Source organism: Dipodomys ordii, unplaced genomic scaffold, assembly GCF_000151885.1.
Source record: "Dipodomys ordii isolate 6190 unplaced genomic scaffold, Dord_2.0 Scaffold36, whole genome shotgun sequence".
Classification (NCBI taxonomy): domain Eukaryota; kingdom Metazoa; phylum Chordata; class Mammalia; order Rodentia; family Heteromyidae; genus Dipodomys; species Dipodomys ordii.
In genome coordinates this window covers 13,084,712-13,105,649 of record NW_012267252.1, presented here as the reverse complement: position 1 = coordinate 13,105,649, position 20,938 = coordinate 13,084,712, and the positions used below count along the sequence as shown (strand labels likewise).

General features: G+C 43.3%; 1 protein-coding gene across 1 annotated transcript in view; it reads right to left on the bottom strand.

Annotated features, from left to right (window-relative positions):
* Acsl5 (acyl-CoA synthetase long-chain family member 5) overlaps window positions 1–18,353 on the bottom strand; it is a 48,694-nt gene extending 30,341 nt beyond the window's left edge. Inside the window, exon 1 of the mRNA XM_013017606.1 lies at window positions 18,105–18,353. The gene's annotated coding sequence lies outside the window, so the exon portion shown is untranslated. The remainder of the gene's footprint in view (window positions 1–18,104) is intronic.
* Window positions 18,354–20,938: the final 2,585 nt, after the last annotated feature.

Below are 20,938 nucleotides of genomic sequence, written 5' to 3'. Positions count from 1 at the left end.
CCAATGTCCTTTCCCCCAGGGAACCCTAAGAAATTATTTCCCACCCCTATCTCAAGAGAAACATTATCTAGGTGCACAAAAAGGATGCCAGATACCGGGCTGAACACATGGTGAGCACTGAGGTTTGAGGCCAGGAAAAGATCTCAAGGAACTAAAGCCATAAAAGTGTCCTCATCCCAGATTGTCTTAGTTTCCAGCCAAGTTCAGCTCCAAACTACTCTAGCAGGAGCAACTATGAGAAAACTACCCTTGTTGAAGCTACATTTTTCAACTATGATCTCATAGCTTTCAGACTCAGGATGATAATAATAGCAGCCTAAGGAGCAATAACTATGTCCAGCCTTGAGATTGAGTGTTTGGATGTCTTGGTTCATTGAATGAGTTAATGTTATAAAGTAGGATTTCCCAGATGAGAAATTAGAGGCTCCCAGGGGGAAGGTGACTTGTCCACATTTACACACTATTTCCCATTGTTGTTTCCTTGCTAAAAATGTATAAAACCACAACTCAGTTTTTCTTATTGATTCCACTATGGTCCAAGTGTCTGAATATGTCTGGCACCTTACACATAACAGCAACTGAAGCTCCAAATTGGCATTCTTCCAAGTTTACTGCAACTCTTGACGGAACAGTATCTCAAGAAGAGGCCAAAGGTTCCTACTCAAAATCAAAAAGGCAAAACAAGAGCTGGGGGCATGGTTCAAGTGGCAGGGCATCTGCCTAGCAAGAACAAGGCAGGCCCAAAGTTTAATTCCAAGTCTGGCAAAAAAAAAGGAGAAGGGGGAGGGAGAAGGTGGCAAAATAAGCCCAAATAAAAGTTTGATTAGATTAGGATCATGACTGCCCTTGGAGCTTTGGGGAAGGTGACATCAGCTGGCTTCTGTGAGGGTAGCACTGTACTCTGATCTAGGAAAGCCATAAGGCCTAGGAATTGTGTGTGCACAAGAATAGGAAGAGACACAGAAGTGACCCTGAGTTATTCCTGATCCTTTTTGCTGCCCCTTGATTGGTTGTGGCCTGATGTCAGAATGGTTGCTTTTCATTTTATGGAGGTGAACAATTTCCAGAGACTAAAAGGATAGTCTCAAGTTCTTTGCTTCCACATTGCATTAGAAGAAGAAAACAAACAAAAAAGCCAGGCCTTACCAGGGGCTGGTTACATGATTGTAACTCCTTGGCAGGGTTGGGACAGCTGGGGTAGGCCAGGCATACCTGGAGTTATACAACACCCCAGAGGCCAAAACCATGCAAGAACCAGGCATATAGTACAACATATTTAGGCCAACCAAGTTAACCTGAGCTTGGAAGGGAGTCCATCCCAGGCAACACTGTGACCCTGGCAGAACTAGTGGCATGCCAAAGCTGAGAAGTCTGCTTTGTGCTTCCCTCTCCTGTCCACCACTAATCCCTGCCCTCGGGCTGAAAAACCGGGACTAGCCCAGCTGGTTCTTATCACCTGAGCTTCTTCCCTCTACCCCAATCTTAGCTGCACATGAACAGATCTTACCTGGAGCTTCTTCTACTGTGGGAACAAGTTGTGGCTCTGGGGACTTTTACTCTCTCCTCCAGATGGCAAACTTACATTTTAATGGGAGTCTTTACGATACTCTTCGGAGTAGAGTCTAAAGGTGAAGGTTCTGTTCAGTGGTGGTGCTATAGGGGTGAGAGGAGAGGAGGGAGGACGAGCAACCTGGCATGTAACCCAGTAGGAGGAAAGGGACAGAGAATCTTTGACTAGTCTCAAGGGGGCACATGCTGTCAACCCCAGCTGATTGTTAGCACATAGTCACATGGGCACAAGGTCACCTGACCATCAGATTTCCTCTACAGGGTAGATAGATGAGCAGCCATGAAAATAAATAAAACAAAAACAAACCCCAATAAATACTGAACGTGGCAGACACAGAAATTAGAACTGAAAAACCAGATTAGCCAGCTCACCTTCTATCACCTTCTTTAGAAGTTACACGAATAAGAACATAATTGGCCTCTCTGCACCTGTCTTCTACTTTAAGGTGTTACAAAGCTGTACACTCTTCACAAATGGAGGTCAGACCTGGCAAGGGGAAGTCCTGAAGCACCTATTGTCCCTGTGTTCTGGGTAGGCCTAGAGTACATCTCCATGTTTCAGAATAATAAACAGCAATCATTATGGCCACACAGAACCACTGATTGTCTCTGATGATCAGGAATTGCTAGACAGGCATGATCACATATATTCCCTCCAGCCTGCTTTATAAAGATTCCAGGTAAAAAATACTGTATGAAATTAAGGGCAGGAAATGTTTCTTCCTTTTCTCTAATTCTTTCTATTCTTCTCTCTTAGCTAAAATATACCCTTGCTTCAACTTTCATCTGCAAGGCTCTGCATTTTTATGAAATTCATATTGAAATTATGAAATTTATATTATTAAATTATGAAACTCATTATGAAATTCATATAATTATGAAATTATATCAATTTGTGAATCTCAAGTTCTTTGGATTTTTGTGTATGAACTGGAAACTAGGTAGCATTACAACCTCAGTTTAACTAGTGGCAAATTGTAAGAGCTTTGAAAGTTACTTCCTCGTTTACTGTGGACCAAGGTCTGCAATACATGATTTCTTTTAGGCACACTTTGGTTAGATTGCCCACAAGTGAAATAAATGAGTCTGCCTACTACGTGAACAATGAGGGAGATGGTTAGAAATTCCAATCCTACCTTCCTGAGAGTGAAAAGAGAATTTATTTGCAGAAGGTATTGAAGGAGGGCTGGGAAGGTGGCTCAGTGGTAGAGTGCTTGCCTTGCATGCCTGAGGCCCTGGGTTTGATTCCTCAGCACCACATAAACAGAAAAAGCCGGAAGTGGCACTGTGGCTCAAGTGGTAGAGCGCTCACCTTGAGCTGAAGAGCTGAGGGACAGCACCCAGGCCCAGAGTTCAGGTCCATGACCGGCAAAAAAAAAAAAAAGAAGGTATTGAAGGATACATTTATCTATCAACCGAAGTAACTTACTGGTTCCCTTTGTTATCATTGACCGGGTATCTAACTAAAGTAGGAGATACCTGGAATTTCATATAGTTCCTTCTTGCCACTTCCACATTACTTTAAAATGGGCAATTTATATCATAGCTACTTGGGAAGCATAGAATCATAGTCCCAGGCCAGCCCTGGCAAAAAAAAACATAAATAAATAAAGTTCACTAGATCCTATGTCAACAAAGTCGAATGTAGTGGCACAAGATGACCATCTCAGTTTACAGTAGTGAGTAGGAACAGGGGGTTACCATCCAAGCCAGCATGGACAAAAAAAGCCAAACCCTATTTTAAATAAATAAGCAAAGCAAAATAGCTGGAAATATGGCTCAAGTGGGAGAGACTCTGCCTAGAAAGCATACAGCACCGAGTTCAACCCTTGGTACTACCAAAACAAAAAACAAAACAAACAAACAAACAACAAGCCAATCCAAAACGAACAACAAAAAAAACCACACCAAAAAACAAAAAATAAAAATAAAAAACTCCCAAACCAAAAACTCAGTAGTATTTACTACATTTATAAGGTTGTGCAACCATCGCCTTTTGTTTCAAAATATTCCAAAAAAAGAAGGAAATTCCATACCCACTAAATAGTTATGTCCCATTTCATCCTCATTCAGCTCCTAGGCTGAATATTAATCTGCTTTCTGTTCCTATGGATTTCACTATCTTAAATATTTCATATAAGTGGAATCATATAATATATAACTTTCTGTGTCTGACTTCTTTAATAAGGTATTTTTAAGGTCCATCTATAGTGTAGTATGCATCAGTAATATTCCTTTTTATGGCCAAATATGATTCTGTCACCTGGGCATACTTCATTTTTCTATTTTCATTTGATGGATATCTCAATTAATTCTACTTTGGGATGCTGTGGATATTATTATTCCAATTTCTGTTTGAGTATCTTCCTCAATTCTTTAGGGTATATACTTAGGAGAATTACTGGGTAATATGATAATTTTATATTTCACTTTTTGAAGAACTACCACACTATTTTCCACAGTGGCAGCAGCATCCTATATGCCACACCAAGAAAGAAGGTCCTAATTTTTTTATATCCTCACCACCAGTGTTATTTTCTGGGGTATTGAAAAGTCACAGTCCTAATGGGTCTGAAATGGAATCTCAATGTGCTTTTGGTTTTCATTTCCCAGCTGACTGATGATAGGTGCTGTGAACCATGTGTGTTTCTTCTTTGAAGAAATGTCCATTCAGATTCTTGTTCATTTTTTAAATTGGATTCTTTGGGGGTTTTATGGTTGATTTGTAAGAGAGCTCTTTTATATATACTGGACACCAGACCCTTATCAATGATATAATCTCAATAGTTTCTCCTGTTCCATGGGTTGTCTTTGCACTCTCTTAATAGTGTCTGTTTTAATGCTTAACACACACATATACATTTTAGATCTTATGAGATCAGCCCTAGAAAGGATCTAGAACTATGCTGTGTGTTATAAACACTCTCTCAGTAGGAGAAGGCCAGGGCTGTGGAAAGCTGAGATCTTAACTATAGTGTGGGATAGGGAAATTCTGGTTACAATTCTACTCTGTGAATATTTCCACACATGATCAAATAAATGGCTCTGTTACTACACAGAACCCCCTGCAAGCAGCTGGTGTGATGACATTTCCTTTTCCTTTAAGGTCACTCCTCATTAGGAGCAAATGGAGAAGGGAGAAGTGTGTGGTAGTAAAGGGAAAAAAAAAAGAGTTTCATCATGCTGTGGCTGGGAGTTCCCCTTCTGGGTCATAAATACACAGCAGAGCAAGCCACAACACATGCCAGGATCAACCCACAGAAAAAGTTCTCCCAGCTTTTTGAACAGCAGCATGCCTCTGTTCCAGATCCCAGGCTGACCCTCCTCGGAATGGCCAGAGCCAACGTCACTCCTTTCTTGGCTTCTAACTGCTTTTGTGTGTGAGCCAGATGCAGGAATATCTCCTACCTCCATGCCCCCTTCCATACTTCCTCAACCAATCTTGTTGAGATTCAGAACCTCCCTCCCCAATTTTGCCCCTTGGCTGGTTTAAAGTCTTCCCTTGATAAATTTCTAAAGGATATATAAAGAACTTTCATTACAAATGAACCATGGGCTGGGAAGGTGGCTCAGTGGTGGAGCGCTTGACTTGCATGCATGAGGCCCTGGGTTCGATTCCTCAGCACCACATAAGCAGAAAAAAAAAGCCGGAAGTGGCGCTGTAGCTCAAGTGGTAGAGCGCTAGCCTTGAGCTGAAGAGCTGAGGGACAGTGCCCAGGCCCAGAGTTCAGGCCCCACGACTGCACCCCCTCCAAAAAAAATGAACCACAAAATAGACAAAGAATCCCTCCTTTCCTTCCTTCCTTCCTTCCTTCCTTTTTCTTTGTTTTGTACCAATATTGGGGTTGGAACTCAGAGTTCATGTGCCTTTTTCTTTCAAGGCTGCTATTCTACTGCTTGAGCCACAACTCCACTTACAGCTTTTTGCTGGTTAATTAGAGACAAGAGTCTCATGGACTTTTCTGTCCATGATTTTAATTATGATTTTAACTAGCTAGGATTTTAGGTTTGAATCACTAGCACCTGGCTTAAGTCTGATTTTCTTTCTTTACTTTTTTTGGGGGGGGGTGTTGTGAAACTGGAACTCAAATTTGACACATGATGTGACACTTTCATTCATTTCTACCAACCAAGCCATGCTCCAACTCCCATAAATCTCATTTCCTTAAAGGAAAATTTCTAATCTAGACTTTTTCTTTTTGGCTGTTTATTGCTCCAAAGTCTTCAGGCTAAATTACAGTTTTCTCTTGAGAGTGTCTCTCTTTTACACAATTGTGTTTTTGCCTAAGACTTTGGGTTTGGGCACAGCATCCATGTGGTATAAGAGAACCTTGGATTTCTTTATTGTGTGTATGAATCCCCTTCAGAATCCTACCTTTAAGCCTATTTCCTCCTCTGAACCTGAGTTTTTGCTCTTCCTTTGCCTCTAACCCTATTCCTCAGATCTAATATGCTTGTGTATTTCTTACAGTCACCTCCTCAGAGGCTAGCTGGCTGGTCACCTTATTTAGTGCTATTTTTCCTTCTCTAGTCATGGACCAGGCTTTTTCTTTTCCATGACACAGTTCAATATGTAAAATGGCTCTGGTCCCTTATGAACCATGCCCTCCCTGAGCTGACATTCTAGCTGAAGCTTCATGGCTGCCATGCCTCTTGTGCCCATGCCATTGTTATTGAACGAGGGACTACTTTACTAGTTTGGAATTGTCTGTTCTAAATACCTGCAGGCCGGGTGCCAGTGACTCATGCCTGTAATCCTAGCTACTCAGGAGGCTGAGATCTGAGGATCATGGTTCACAGCCAGCCCAGGGCAGGAAAGTCCATGAAACTCATCTCCAATAACCACCAGAAAACCTGAAGTGGCGCTGTGGCTCAACTGGCAGAATGCTTGCCTTGACCTGAAGAGCTCAGGGACAGCGCCCCAGCCCAGAGTTCAATCCCCACAACCGACAAATAAAACAAAAACAAAAAACAAAACCCTCAGTTAACCCATTATCCTTTGCTCTCAAATTCCCCAAAAGATGTCCAACCACTGTGCTGGTGGCTCATGCCTATAATCCTAGCTACTCAGGAGGCTGAGATCTGAGGATCAAGGTTGAGGCCAGTCCATGTAGAAAAACCCCAGCAACTCTTCTCTCCAATTAACCTCCAAAAAAGCCAGAAGTGGGCTAGCCTTCAGCCAAAAAGCCAAACGAGAGTATAAGGCCCCGAGTTCAAGTCCAGTACCAACACACACACACACACACACACACACACACACACACACACACACACACACACACACACACACACACACACACACACACAAGTCTAGCAAAACTCATTCTGCCTGGGTATGGTGGTGTCCTGCACCTGTAATTCCAGCCCTACAGAAACAGGGGCAGCAGGATTGTTAGTTCAAGACTAGCTTGAATTATATAGTGGATCTGAGGCTCAGCCTGGGCTACACAGCAAAATCCTGTCTCAAAAAGAAAAGAAAACTCACCATGGCCAATTTTGAGATGCGTCCTTACAAATCAGCATTTTGATAAGATAATGAATTGATATGGTCATTTTGGTAAGAGAATGAATTAAGCTTATAGATGGTATGTTTCCAGCACACACCACAGACCATGGAGGGTAATTCTCCTTCTCCAGGCTTAAATGAATTGGAAGAAAGACACCTGCATTGTTGACTGTGGAGGGAGTCTAGCCAAGACATAAATTATTGTTATCTCATGTTTCTTGAATTGTAAAGAAAATAATGCAAGCCATCTTTGCTTTTTTTTTCCTGGCCTGGAGAGTGACTTATTTTTTGTGCAATAATGATATGCAAATTGCAATTATAAACTAAAAAAAAATCTACCTTGTAGAAAGTGGCACAAGTCTGTTGGGGTTTAATTGGTTTCTCTATTCTCTTACATGTATGAGCTCATCCTGTGGTGACAGAAAGCTCATTAAAAGGGAAACCAAGAGTCCCTAAGTTCTCACAGTCAGCTAGTTAACACATTCTTTCCTTTGTCCTCAATATGTCCTAGGGACGATGTCACACAAGATTATAACACTTAATGACTTTAAAAAGGCCAATATGCTGTTTAGAAGTATATAAAAGTTCAGTTGACAGGGTTTCCCATTTCTAACCTAATGTGATCCTTAAAATCTTGCCACCTTCCACTTTGTCCTTAACCACAAAGACCATATTTGTAGACAAAATGAGGACAAAAAGTCAATGGGACATTGTAAGCCCATTACATTATGAGCATACCTGAAGTGATGTGATTGTCTTGGCCTTCCTTAACTTGCAGTGAAGGTGATTCAGGCATGTGCCTATTGCCAGATCCTCCACCCAGTTTTCTCAGAGGCCTAGTGTGCCACAGCACTTCACCTTTTCTAACACCAGTTTACTCATTTGCATCGTGTGTGTGTGTGTGTGTGTGTGTATTCTAGGGAAAGAGAGGATAACATGACTTGCCACAATGACTCAGGGAAGCCAGGTATCAATGGCTCACATCTATAATCCTAGCTACTCAAGAGGCTGAGATCTGAGGATTCAAGTTCAAAGCCAGCTTGAGCTGACTAATCTGAGAATAAACCAATGAACCAGCAAAAAGTTAGAAGTGGAGCTGGAGGCTCGTAGAGTGGAGTGTCTTGAGCGAAAAAGGAGAAATGGGAGCTGTAGTGACCAGACACCAAAGTAACTACCCTGAACACAAATAGTAAATTTGAAAAGTATGGGAAAATGTCATTCTCATTAGTAAAAATAAAAGTATAAAGGTACAAGATCCACATAAAAAGTTGAGATCCACTGGGTGCAGGTGGCTCATGCCTGTAATCCTAGCTACTCAGGAGGCTGAGATCTAAGGATCACAGTTCAAAGCCAGCTCAGGCAGGAAAGTCTGCGAAACTCTTATCTCCAATAAATCACCAGAAAACTGGAAGTGGCACTATGGCTCAAGTGGTAGAGCGCTAGCCTTGAGCAGAAGGGTTGAGGGGCAGCACCCAGGCCCAGAGTTCAAGCTCCACCACCACCAACAACAACAACAAAAAATTGAGATCAGTAGCATATACAAAGGTCTGAAATGTGGAAAGTCCTAGTCTTTACCTGTCAATACATCTGATACAACCCTAATCAAGACCAACAGGATTTCCCTGGGAACTAAAAAGCTATGTGGAAAGTACACTGAAGAGATGAAACAATTTGAAAATAATGGCAATTGGGTAGGTTGTAAAGAAGTAAACATGCCCAAATTTGAATAATTATTATTGTGCTGTAGACATTTTCTATTGGTCATAAACGGATAAGTCTACTTAATAAAATAATCCTGAAATAAACCCTAAACATGTTATAGTCAAGCACAAAGTTGTATTTCAAGGTAAAATAGATTATTCTTTTAGTTATGATAAAGATATTGGGACAACTGTCTAGCCATTCAGAGACAATACATGAAAGCTGATTGCTGCCATACTCCAACAAAAATAAGTTGGAGACTTATTAAAATACTTAATAAAGACTTATTAAAATGACTTTTAAATAAGTATTCAGCTTAAATAAGTTTAAGAGACTTAAATACGAAACTACAAAAACCATAAGGTAGGGGTGTGTGTGTGTGTGTGTGTGTATCTGTGAACCAGTACTGGGACTTGAACTTATTGCCTCACACTCTTGCTTGGCTCCCTACTCCTCCTCCTCAAGGTTGACACTCCATCAATTGAGGCACAACTTCACTTCTGGCTTTTTGCTGGTTAATTGAAGATAATACTCTCATAGACTTTTCTGCTTTAGCTAGTTTTGACCACAATCTTCAGTTCTCACCTTCCTAAGCAGCTAGGATTACAGGATTATGATCCACCAGTGCCTGGCTCATAAGGATATTTGGGAAGAAAGTATTGGAGAAAATTTTTTTGATGTTGGTATAAGACTGAAGATTGACATGTAACTGCAATCTAGGAACAGAAGTGTCAAGTTTGATTACATAATTTTTTTAATTGCCTTTCAGAAAAGATACCAAACACACAGTCAAAAGATAAAAGGCAGAAGGTAGACAAACATGTCAGTCAGGCAAGGATCTAATTTCCTAAACAAAGGAACACGTGGAACACTTTAAAGCCAACTTTCCCTCTGCCACCTTTTAAATGTATGCCCTTTGACCTAACGATTCTCCTATTCATTTATCCTAGAGGAAGATATCAGCTCAATTAAAGTTGTTACAAGTGATTCATAAAACATTAAGGATGGGTTGAGCCAAAAGAATTTTAGCTATCTTCTTTGTGAACTGGGGCAGCCAGATAGCATCTCCTTTGTAAAATAACAATAGTAATATCTTTCTCATAATGCTATAAATATAATTGTGGTGCTTACCACATAACATTAATTCTTAGATATTAAGTTCATCATCATTAAAGCTATAATGCTTTTAATTCAAGAGCCTAGGATACATAGGTATCCTATCCTGGGTACATAGGTAACCATATGAATTATATAGCACTTGAACATAATGGAACTCATGGCAGATAAATAAATCTACATGTAATGAAAACTCCACAATCTATTGCTAAGTAGGTGGGCAAGTTGGTGTAGCATGTTCTCATTTGTGATGAACTTTACATGTATTTGTGTTTATAAAACAGTAATTCGAACGGGAAAAGGTGGATAAAAGGGGAGGGATTAGAAATGGAGATTCAGAAAGTTTTGGAGTATCCAGTCATTAAATCAAAACATACTGAAGGGCTTGACAATCAGACATCATTTCTGATGCTGCAGCTTTAGCTGTGAAATCTCACCCTCTTGGGATTAGTTTCCACTGGGGAGTTGGGCAACAAGTCTAAACAATAACTAGATAGTTATAACACCATGGAACGGTAACAGCAACAACAACGTTTTTTAAAAATCGAGTAAGGCAAAAAGGACTTGAGGATCTAGCAAAGAAGGAGAATTTTAATTAGGAGGGGAATCGATCTCACTGGATTGACAGTTTCCTCTGAAGCACAGATTTTGTTTGGTTTAACAAACAATGATATATAGGGCCCTGTATTACCCCATCTCTACCTCTGGAAGCTACCTTAGGAAGCTACTCCCCCTTGGTGGGTGCATTGCTTGGGAACACACACAGGAATACACCCCAGGCTTGTTTCTGCAAGTGCAGCTCTCCCAGGTCCCACACTATGTGCTCCACACCACCCATTCCAGGCCTGGTGATCCTGTCTCAGCCCTGAGAGTGGAACACATTTACTTCCTCAGCAGATAAGAAACCAGAACAAAGGTAAAGTCTGAGTCTCTGGGGCTGTGAATATCTGCACCTTTCAACATTGACTCCAGAATACCTAAGAGGCTCGTGTAAGAGCCTGACATGTGAGCCTGTAGATAGCTTCCTAGCCACTCACCGGTGCCTGTGTGCTCAGGCCACCACCTCATAGTCACCCCATGACCCAGCTTCCTCTCCTCACCTGGGAACCTGCTCCAGGGTACACAGAAGCACAAACACTGGAGCTGTCCCCAAGCAGATTAGAAAATGGCTTCGCGTTACCTCCACAACGACTGCGTAGGCACACCGCCACGTGAGCAGAGCAGGAAGACAGCATTACCAAAAGGAACCTTACTAAAACTCCAGGAGGTGGCTGAAGAGTGTTTCCCATCCCACAGAAAGATTCAATTTGGTTGTTTAAATAATTAGAAGGGAGGGAAAACAAAATAAAACAAAACAAACAAGTGACTGCCTCTTCCCACACCTCTCTCTCCCTAGTACTAGTGCTAGGGTGTATCTGGCCCATCCAAGTTGGAGAGCATGTGGTAGTGGAAAGGTGAGATTTGGGCTTGGGGTGACATCCATGAGTACAAGCAAATACTCAATAAGTGAATCTGGGTTTTCAAGGCATATCCACTGGTGATATCTTTGCTGCCTAATTGCATAAGAAATGCTTTGGGAACTGAGCTCAGGAAGGCTGTGAGAAACGGGATAGGATTAGCTGTTTCCTCTCAGTCAGGGGTGTTGTGTCTCAACGCGTCCCCCTGTGACCACTCCATGTGCATTTCTATGAGCTTGTGGATTCTAGCACACCTGGCATGGGCTGTGAGGTACAGTGGGAATCTCTTTCTTTTGCTCACTATTGGCACAAGTTCAGAGGAAGGCATCGAGGGAGGGGAGTCTACTAAAGGAATCTCACTGAAGAATTCAGTCCCACAAGGAACATAATCTACTCCTGTAGGTGGAGAGTCACAAAGTCCACCGTACCTTCCTGTGACTGTATCTTCCTGCGGAATTCCATAGTCAAGGGCTTTACCCCGTGAGCAACACTCAGCGGTCTAGCCTGTGTGAGGTCAAGGTTCACTGAGAACTTGGGTTCAAAGCACATACTATATACTAATTATATAATTAAGCTCCCTCATACAACCACAATACTTTAAGACAAATTCCCTGTGGGATGTACCCCTGCTTTGGAAGCCCTTGATAGAATGTGCATGGCCAAGGCTTATTTTCTGTGCTTTTCATGTGCTCTGTGTGTGTGTGTGTGTGTGTGTGTGTGTGTGTGTGTGTGTGTGTTTGTGTGTGTGTGTGTGTGTCTGTGTGTGTGTGTGTGTGTACTCACGCGCACTAGTACTAGAGCTTGAATTCAGGGCCTGGGTGATGTCTCTTAGCTTTTTTGCTCAAGGCCAGTGCTCTATCATTTGAGCCACAGCTTCATTTCTGGCTTTTGGTGGTTAATTGGAGATATGAGTGTCACAGACTTTCCTACCTAGGTAGTTTTAAGCCAGATTTCAGCCTTTTGAGTAGCTGGGATTACAGGCATGAACCACTGGTGCCTACCTCTCATTTACCTTTATACTTACTTTTAATAAGGCAAACAAAGTCTTGGACCCATGCCTGATACTATACCAGGAATTGAGAAGCAGATACTTAGAAACTGTAACTCCTAGGGAATGGGAATGTGGTAGAGTGCTTGGCTAGCATGTGTGAAGCATGTGTGAATTCCTCAGTACCACATAAACAGAAAAAGCCAGAAGTTGTGCTATGGCTCAAGTGGTAGAGTATTAGTCTTGAGCAAAAAGAAGCGTAGAAACAGTGCTCAGGCCTTGAATTCAAGCCCCAGGACTGGTAACAAAAAAAAAAAAAAAAAAGAAAAAGAAAATGTAACTCCTGCCTTTGGTGTCTTATGAGTCCATGTAACATGCAAACACATGCAGAATGGCTCAGTATGTGGAGTGGGCTCGTGAATTTGAAGACGGGAGAGGCTACAATAGACTAGCATTGATCACAATATCTTTATGGCGCATAGAGACCCAACAATGTGTGATTCCTGCGCTCCTGGCAGTGTTGCCAATGATCTCTTTGCCAGGAATAATCAGAAGTGATGATTCCACCGATGGAGCCCATGGATGGCTGATTCCAACCTCACTCCTTATCTCTGCCTTCTTTCTCCAATGTTGTTTCTTATCCACTTTTTTACTCAGAAGACCCATGACTACATTAGGTTGGATGGGCCTAAATGGAAGTGGGGGAAGGACCTGGATGTAACAAGAGGGGTGGGGCAGTGGGAATTCAGGTGAGAAACAGTGAAGAGGATCCTCCATTAGTTGATAGGACAGAAGAAAAGGCCCCTGAGAAGGATGAATGAGGTAGTGTTTGGGGCTTGGTGCCATTACGGCGCCATCAGAGTCAATCTGACTCACCGAGACACTAGAGGGGACCAGGCCTTGACCAGTGGGAGAGAATAGTATTTAATAACCTATCCCCTATGAAGTCAAATACTAAGAGTGGACTCACTCAATTCACTCGTTCAGTTGTGGTACCACCCACAGGGCAGCAACAGGAAGTAACAAATCCCACTGGCACTTAGGTTGATACGGCCAACCTTGATCTACCATTGTACTTCAAACAAATCATCATCTTACAGCCCTGCTGTCCAGGTGAACATTTCCTAAAGGTATCTTGGACTTCTTGCTGACCAAGTGAATCATGAAAGAATCGAGTAAGGAGAATGAGTATCACAAGTCCGCTGGACTTGATAAGAGGTTATGGTAAAAAGGTAGATAGGCTGGACAAAGTACTAGATCCCCATCACCTCTGCAGGAATAAAGACTGGGTGACGCAAAAGGTTGTGAAAGAGGCTTCCCCATCCCAGTTCTCTGCAGAATCTGCTCTCGTGTTACCCTGCTGGACCAATGGTCAAAAGCCAACAGACGCAAGATACAAGCCGTAAGCTTTATTGCCAACACTCTGGTTTGCAAAGGCAAACTTTTTTCAGGGGAGTGGGGGAAACTGTCCTGGGGCTTCAGCTCTGGCCCTGTCCCAGAGCTTTTGTGTACAAAGCTAGCATTCTACCACTTAAGCCACAGCTCCACTTCTGGCTTTTTGTGGTTAATTGAAGATAAGAGTCTCACAGACTTTCCTGCCTGGGCTGGCTTTGAACCATGATCCTCAGACCTCAGACTCCTGTAGTAGCTAGGATTACAGGCATGAGCCACCACTGCTTGGCTGCAAAGATAAATTTTTAAGGTTGTTGTCTCCTCAGACGCCAGGGTAACAGCTCTACCAGTTCCCAGGCGAGTGGTCCTGGGGACAGTTATTGAATGTCACTGAGCACTGATTTCTCTCAACTGCATACAGACAAGCCCCATGTACCATAGCTGCTGTGCTCTTGAGCCCCTGGGATGTCCTCAGCAAAGAGTAGCTTTCTTTCCTTCTTATTCCCTTACCTTTCAAGTCCTTATCCATATCAGGTGTTGTGGTCTACGATGCCCCAAAAGAAAGGATATGATCAAAGTCTTCATTCCCTTTACATGCAGTCATAACCCCCCATTTTCCTTTTCCTTAATGACACTATTATTATCATTCCAGTACTTTCTCCACTTGCTTGCTTAGCTGGTGCTCTACCATTTGAGCCACACCTTCACTTCAGCCTGTGTTTCTGCTAGTTATTTTGGAGCTGGAGACTCATGGACTTTTCAACTTGGGTTGGGTTCAAAGTGGGATCCTCTGGATTTTAGCCTCCTAGGTAGCTCAGAGAGCAGGCATACATTGTCAGCACCTGTCAATAAGTCCTCATTTTTACTTAAATAGAACACTGTAGTTGAAAGAGACATGGTCTATCTCTGACTCAACGCCCTCTTCTCTTCCTCCCGCAAGCCACTCAAAACACCACAGTGCTTAGAATAGAATGACCCAAGATTCAGAGATCTACAACAGCAGAGCATGAGCTATCTGACCTTCTAAACCCCATGAACTCTTATGTTTATTCACACTCCATGAACAGAGAATCCAGGAAGGGTCAGGTCCTGTGTCACAGGAGGGAGCTAGCAAGAGGAGTCCATTTCTGATCTCAGGATGCCTGGCTACGGATGGCAAAAGCAGACTTGAATGTACGCACAGCACAATGAGGTGAGAGTTATGATGGCTGAGGCCATGGCTGCTGGGGGTCACACCAACCTGCAGAAGGTGGCCAGACTTGAGAGTCACTCTGGTTGTATCTGACCAAGGCTCAGCACATCTGCTGGGGAGCCATGGGAGGCAGACTGAGCAAGCCACACACTACAGGTTCTAAAAATAGTCTCTGAATTCTAGTCTGGAAACCCATCTGCCTGGAAGGTATTTTTTCTTTTCTTTTTTAAAGGTGCAATGCATATAAGAGTGATCAAAAAATGAACCATTTTAAAGCAAACAACTCAGTGCATTTGTACATTCACAATGTCACATAATCCCATCTAATGCCAAAGCATTTTTATCACACCCCAAAATAAAAACTTGTACCCATTAAACATTAATACTCTACCTCCTGCCCTCACCCCAGCCTCTGCAAATGTCCAACCTGCTTCTGTTTTATGGATGTGAGATGGAAGGATTTTCAAAAGATATATTTCTTCTAGTTTCTGATTGATTTTGGCCTATGCACGACACTAGACTCACTGGAAATAGAGGCCCTGATTGCCTTTGGAACTAAGTGAGCTGGAGTTCAAATTCCAATTCAATCTAATCATAGGTCATTTAGTGCCATTACTGTGTTTCTGAACTTCACTTTCCTCATTTACCAAATAAAGAAGCCACTTCATAGGACTTTTAAGTTGAATATTAAAATGTATTCAGAACACCATAGAAAATGTTCAATAAATGCTATCTATGAAATTTACAGAAAAGTATGCAAACCCCAATATTTAGTGTCTAGGTCACTACACATGAATTTGCTGGTATTTGTGCCAGTATTAGGACTTGAAGTAGGGTCTGGGCAGTATCTTTTAGCATTTTTGCTCAAGGTTGGCACTCTACCACTTGAGCCACAGCTCCACTTCCAGCTTTTTGGTAGTTATTTAGAGATAAGAGTCTCACAGAGTTTCCTGCCTGGTTTGGCTTCAAATGATAATCCTCAGATATCAGCCTCCTCTGATCTCAAATCCTGAGTAGATAGGATTACAAGTATGAGTCACCAGTTCCTGGCATAAGTATCTTTATATGAATTAAAATGTCTAGGAAATCTAAAGGAAAGCTAATCTTACATTTGAGTCGATGAACAGTCTTTTAGCATCAAACTGCCTGCAGCTTCTAAGTTTTATAACTTGCTGTTGCTGTGTGACCTTGGGGAAGTTGCTTCACCTCTCTGAGCCTTGTTCCTTTCTTAACTACAATATGGTGAAAGCCATCTACATTGAAAGGCTGTCTTGATTAAGCATGTGCAGCTACTATGTATAGGTACATCACTGGCTTCTTCTTCTTCCCTGTCTCCATCCATAGCTCCCTCTCTGCATCTGTGCCCTAAAAGATTTATAGTATAGCCAGGGAGAAAAGACCCTTTAGGTCAGGATCTATTTAACTTGCAGGGCTGAAACATTGTTTGGTGCAGATGTTTGTTTGGTGCCAGCCCAGGGGCTTGAACTCAGGATCTTGACACTGTACCTGAGTCTTTGGGCTCAAGCACAATACTCTATCACTTGAGCCACAACTCCACTTCCTGCTTTGGGGGGAGGGTAGTTAATTGGAAAGAAGAGTCTCATTGACTTTCCTGCGGGGGCTGGGCTTTGAAACTCCTCAGGTTTCAGCCTCCTGTGTAGCTAGGATTACAGGCCAGGTCTGAGCTGGGCTCAGACAGTGTGGTTGTTTTTGTGCCAGTCCTGGCACAAGTCCTGGGGCCTGAACTCAACTCAGTAGCTGGTAGTTGTCTCTGAGCTTTTTTTTTTTTTTTCCTCTCAAGGACAGTGCTCTACCACTTGAGCCACAGCTCTACTTTTGGATTTTTTCTGGTTAACTGGAGATAAGAATCTCATGGACTTTCCTGCCACTGTTGGCTTCTAACCACAATCTTCAGATCTCAGCTTCTTGATCATCATCATCATTATTATTATTGTTATCATTATTATTATTGTCAGCCATGGGGCTTGAACTCTGGGCCTGGGCGCTGTCCCTCAGCTCTTCAGCTCAAGGCAAGTGCTCTACCACTTGAGCCACAGCGCCACTTCCGGTTTTCTGTTGGTTAATTGGAGCTAAGAGTCTCATGGACTTTCCTGCCCAGGCTGGCTTTGAACCTCAGTCCTCAGATCTCAGCTTTGTGGGTAGCTAGGATGACAGGCGTGAGCCACCGGCACCTGGCAGTATTATTTATTTCTTAAATTAAATTGAATGTACTTCTCTGACGTGTACCCAATATGAATTGCCCTATTTCATTGTCAGCAGCCCATCAGATACCATCTACTCTATTCATCCATAAGCACTTGCATTTATAACTCTTATTTTATTTAGGTTTTTATTTCTTTCACTGGGCCAGGCACACAAGTGGTACCCACAAAAATTTTTATGCCACACCAAGATAGATTCTGTATTTACCTGAAACACCTGTCCCCTCACCAGGAGAAGACTCCATGGAGTGACTTTAGGTTATTGCTTAAAAGTAAACTAGTATTTTATCTTATTTTACACTACTTGTTTAAAAATAGCAATTACCTAGAAGTTGGACTTTTATATTCAACCCCACTCTTCAAATAAGACCATTACAATAAAAGTTGGTATCCCATACAAGATCCCAGGCCCCAAATGCAGAGATTTTTCCAAATGTCTACTTCCCTCAAATGCTTCAAGGTGATTGTAAAGTTAGCTTGTGACCTTACCTTTGAAAAGGTACCCAGCTTCATTCAGAAAAGGCTCTTGGTCTGTTTGAATTACACAATCAACTCTTAACCATAAGGGACTTACTGAAGACTGAAGCTAAGCTTCCAGGCCACCACGTGGAGCTTTTTCAGGCACACAAAGATGGTCTCTGTGGAAGTCGCTCTGCCCAGGAGAGGCGAGAGAAAGAGCCATCTTTGCCTCCTCCTCATCCTTTCCCTCATCCTGCCTGAACTAAGGATTTCCAGGTGGCCCTTGGAGTGTCTAGGGAGCCATCAGTGGGGAAAGAGAAGGTGGTGTGTGTGTACACACACACACACACACACACACACACGCACATGCACACGTGGGACACCCAGCAAGCTTTAACTTCCCAGCTGTTCTGCTGAAATGGGGAGTCAGGATGTCTGGGTCACACATTCACAGCAGCCCCTGGCTGAGTAACAACCCCTCCCCCACGGACCGTCCTCTTACCCTGCCTGGTGAGGGGCCCGAGCGCCCTAGGCTTCCAGCGAATGGGGCTTCCTGGCTCTGAGTTCTTCCTGGTACAGGAGCCCTTGTCCCTCTCTTCTCAGCCTTGGGGCAGGGCAGCTTCGGCGCGTCCATGCAGGCAAGCAGCCTGGCCGCAGAGTGTCCCCAGTTATGCCCTGCTTGGAGCTGAGCCGTCCTGGCTCAGGCCATGGCCCAGCTTTCTAACGTGGCCCTGCTCCGGGGACTTCACTTCCTGCTTTTTCTTTCACAACTGAAAGTGGAAGTATTCTGACCAGGAGGAGAGCAGCCGGCAAATCTACCCTGGCTCCTTTGCAAAGCCTTTAACCCCAGCACCTCAGGGTTCACACACAAGCCAGCTTGCATGGGTGTCTCCACCCTGCCCTGGTGGGTGCAGCTAGCTCCCAACCAGGGCAAACAAACAAACAAACAGAAGAACTAAAAACAGCTCGACATGATCCTCACTCCCCTGTCATAGAAGCGGAGGTGACGCTGTTCCCTGTTAGATTCACAGGACAGGAAAGTCCAGTAAGGAAGGACCTCCACCCTCAGGGCCATCCTGAGACCATGATCCTCCCTCGCTCCAGTCCCCAGGACTGTCTGCCTCGGTCCTCAAAGCATTTCTCACAGAGCTCAAAGGATCAACAGCCAAGGCAGGAATGAGCAGGGCAGTGAGCCATGAACCTGGCAGGGCTCCTTTCCCCCCAGCACACCAGCCCCTCCTCTCCCACAAGTTTAAGTTAAATCTGTGTTCCACCGCCTCTCTCACTCCCTGGTATTGCCACATTCATCTGATTTACCTAAAGGCTGTGGACTCACAGGAACATTAGAGCGGCTGCTCTCAGATCTGGAAGCAGAAATAAGGTATTTCCCTGCCCTTTCTCACTTCCCCACTCCAACTCTACAGACACAGCCAGGACGTAAGCACTCTCCCAGGCTTGATCCCTGCGAGGGCTCACAGGAAGTGCAGGGTGAACTTGACTCTTTGCTAGAGCTAGATTAGGATTTGTTCTCTCTGTAAGGAGGAGGTCCTTAGCCTCCAGTTACAAAGGGCAGAGCCAGCTGGGCCATGGTCTCTGAGAACTTCAGTGCGGAGCTGTTGGACCAGGGAGAAGGATAAAAGTCAGCCCTGGCATTCCATCTTCTGGGATTTCTCAGAGGTGAAGGAAGCCTTGGCTTTTATTTAATTTCAGGAACTCGGCTCCCCCAAGAGACAAAGTCCTTCAGAGAACACCAGAATGGCTTTCAAGCCTCATTCTGTCTAATCTGAGTTCCTCTGAACTCAGAAGGGGGTGGGGGAGGGGCAGGCACCGGCTTCCTACCTAAGTGTAAAGGAAGGGCTAAAAGAAGAGGAGGCCATCATCATCATCATCATCATAATCATCATCATCATCATCACCATCATGATGATTATTAGCGGTCTCTCCAGAACTGACAACTCAAGATAAAAAATTCCCGGGCCACTTCACAATCTCACCAGATTGCTCTATCTGATCCTACCTGTACATGAGTGACAAGATTTCAGAGAACAAAAGAAGGGTTTAGCAACACAGAAGGATTCTGTGTTATAAAGAAGCCTTAGCAGTGATAGATCAGGATTCAACTTTGAGCCATCCCTCTCCTAGCCATGGAACAGCTCACAGATCTACCACTTATCTTTGAATAGAACGATACTATCTACCTTTCAGAGGGTGGTAAGCCAATAATCAATCGTGTAAGTCTCCAGTCCCTACTTAATATCTGCTAAAGATTTCCTTCTCTCTTCCATTGGGAATCACTGTCCTCAGCAGCTGTTGAGTAACCAAATTGAGACTGAAAATTCTGAATAGAAGACAAGGAAACCCTACATCTTGTTTATAATTTCCCCCCCAGTAGATTTACCATTCTTTTCTAATTCCTTTACTTGCTAGCATTCAGGTGATTCCAACCACCCCTTTTCCAACTGATTTTTTTTTCTTCTTTGACTCCTCACAGGTCATATGAGGCTACTACTCACCAAATAACCTGTAAAAGAGTCTTAGGCTGAGAATAGACATTTATGCCACCTTCTTGTCCCACACCAACCCATCCCCACTGTCCTGTAGACATAAAACAGAGCAGGTAGGATTATATCGGCTTACCTTGTAAGAACTCTCCCACTTCCTGAATCTAGGAAACTCTCTCCACACAGACAGATGGACTGAGCCAGCACCACATTCAGCTGTCCCTGCTCTTTCTACAGTTATGGTACTTAGGTACTGTGTGTCCTTCAGTGTCTAGCCAGCTCACCTGAAACCTTTGGACCTGTTGCAATAGAGGTGCAAAGGTAAAAGTTACCTGTTCAAACACTCATAGTCACCTCTGACAGAAGTGCAGAATTTGGCAAAAGGTTAAGGCAAGATTGTTAGGCAATGGGTTTAAGAGGGAAGGGAGAGAAGACAGCCCTCAGATCTGAAAGCTAACAGTTGACAGGATGAATCTTTTATAAAGCCCAGACTTCAGGGCAAGGAGTTAGGCGTGGATAGGTCTTTGCATCTGCTTTTTTTGGCATAGTCTTTGGAACAGAGATAAGAAGAGGGAAATCTAGATAACAAGCTGGAAAAGGTGCCCCTTGAAGTGGAGTGAGTCAAAAATAGAGATGCCACTTAAAAGCATAATTTTAACATTTGCACTATAATTAAAAAAAAGATTTGCACTAACCAGAGGTCTGAATATGTGAACCAACTTTCTTCTAGGTGGGCCAATGTCCCCTCCAGGATGAAGTAATTTCTAAGACAAGCAGAGAACTGAATCAGCCTGAAGTCTGGGGTGCAGACTGAGAGGCTAGCCAGACTAACTGG